The following is a 2,139-nucleotide window of genomic DNA, read 5'->3' on the forward strand; positions in this document are numbered from 1 at the left end:
GTAAATCTGTTTTATTTCTTTGTAGATTATGGATATCAGCCATTTGTCAGATGGGTAGATTGCAAAAATTGTTTCTCATTCTGCTGGTTGCTGGTTCACTCTAATGATGGTTTTTTTTGCTGTACATAAGCTCTGGAGTTTAATAAGGTCCCATTTGTCTATTTTCCTTTTTGTTGCCAATGCTTTTGGTGTTTTAGTCATGAAGTACTTGCCTACACCTATGTCCTGAATGGCTTTGCCTATTTTTTGTCTAGATTTTTTTATGGCATTAGGTCTTATGTCTAGATCTTTAATCCATCTGGAGGTAATTCTACTGTAAGGTGAAAGGAAGAGGTCCAGTTTCTGCTTTCTGGACACTGGTAGCCTGTTTTCCCAACAACAATTATTAAACAAGAAATCCTTTTCCCATTGCTTGTCTTTGTCAGGTTTGTCAAAGATGAGATGGTTGTGGATGTGTGCCATTGCCACCAGGACCTCTGTTCTGTTCCACTGGTCTATTTCTCTGTTTTAGTACCAGTACCATGCTGTTTTGATTACTGTAGCTTTGTATTATAGTTTGAAATCGGGTAGCATGATGCCTCTGGCTTTGTTCTTTTTGCTTAGCATTGTCTTGGCTATGCACACTCTCTTTTGATTCCATATGAAGTTTAAGGTGGGTTTTTCCAGTTCTGTGAATAAGATCATTGGTAGCTTGAGGGGGACAGCATTGAATCTATAAATTACTTTGGGTAGTATGGATATTTTCAAGATATTGATTCTTTCTACAAATATGGAATGCTTCATGAATTTTTAGGTCCTCCTTGAGCAGTGGCCATGCTAATCTTCTCTGAATCATTCCAATTTTAATATATGTGCTGCCAAAGTGAGCACCAGTAATGTTGTTTATACTGGATATATTGCCTGTTAGCTCCTGCGATGTTTTACAATGATTTTTGGCCTCCTTGCATTGGATGATGACATACTTCTTTCACTCAGTGAACTTTGTTTCTACCCACATTCTGAATTCTACTTGTATCATTGCAGACATGTCAGCCTCTGGCCAGTTCTGAAAACTTGAACAGGCTGAACAGTTGATGTAATCATCTGGAGGAAAGAAGGCATGCTGACTTCTTGAGTTTCAGTGTTCTTGCACAGATTCTTCCTCATCTTTATGAGCTTATTGACCTTCAACCTTTGAGGTTGCTGACCTTTGCACAGGATATTTTTCTTTTATCATATTTGATGACCTTGAGGGTTTGATTGTGGTTTAAGGTAGAATCAGGCAGCTGCCTTTGGTTTTGGAGGATTTTGGGGGGCAAAATTCATCTCTCAATTCCTGGGTTGTGTGCTTTAACTCTGGGAAACTTATATTGGGTCTCAACTTTGTTCTCTGGCTCCTCAAAGTTTGGAGTCTACTGTACTGAAGGCAGCAAAGTGTGGCAGCTGTGGCAGAGTGTTAGCAGATGCAAAACTGCCTGCTTCCCTGTTGGCATTTGCCCAGTGGTGGAAGTGGTGGAGGCAAGACAGCTTGGTGGCGGCCAGAAGACCCCTGCTGTGTGTGCTGTTGCACTGGTGGTAGTGTTGGTTCAGGTTAGGGTGCTGGCCTGTGCATGTCTGGGTGCCATCTCTGTGACCCCCTAAGCAGCAACGACCACTCAACGTATATTACCATTCCCTTTTTGTGCACAGAATTAGCACAAGGAGAAGGTGTTGGCAGAGGTTGTGATTATGTTCTTCTGCCTGCCATGGCTCTTTCTTCAATGGGAGTTGGTGTGGGTTGAAGTGTGTGCTACATTCCCATGTGCTGGTAGGGCAAGTGCAGCAAAATCCCCTCATGTAAACACACACCAGCAAAGTGATGTAGGACGTTTGTGTATAAAGAGCTTCAGTATGGAGAAGCAATGTAGAGACGGGTGCGTGCCTGAAGGGTCCACTTTGCTGCATCTCTTCACTGCTCAGGCATGGTCCACTGGCACAGAAACAAAGGTGTGGGCAGCTGAGAGTGCCCTGTAGGCAGGCGTGGCCAGGCTGGGGCCCCGGGAGAGGCAAGCAGACTAAGGAGTGCTGAGGTCAGACCAGCTTCATCTCATGTGCAAGAATGCCCAGTAGATATCACGCCTCAGATAACTCTCTGAAAAGTGAGGCCCCAGCACAGCACAG

General features: G+C 43.7%; 1 non-coding gene across 1 annotated transcript; it reads right to left on the reverse strand.

Annotated features, from left to right (window-relative positions):
• Positions 1 to 763: 763 nt before the first annotated feature.
• Positions 764 to 870, reverse strand: LOC141583365 (U6 spliceosomal RNA). Its single transcript, XR_012516021.1, has one exon. It is a non-coding gene; the product is annotated as a U6 spliceosomal RNA (small nuclear RNA).
• Positions 871 to 2,139: the final 1,269 nt, after the last annotated feature.

Source organism: Saimiri boliviensis (assembly GCF_048565385.1).
Source record: "Saimiri boliviensis isolate mSaiBol1 chromosome 19 unlocalized genomic scaffold, mSaiBol1.pri SUPER_19_unloc_4, whole genome shotgun sequence".
In the NCBI taxonomy this organism is placed as follows: domain Eukaryota; kingdom Metazoa; phylum Chordata; class Mammalia; order Primates; family Cebidae; genus Saimiri; species Saimiri boliviensis.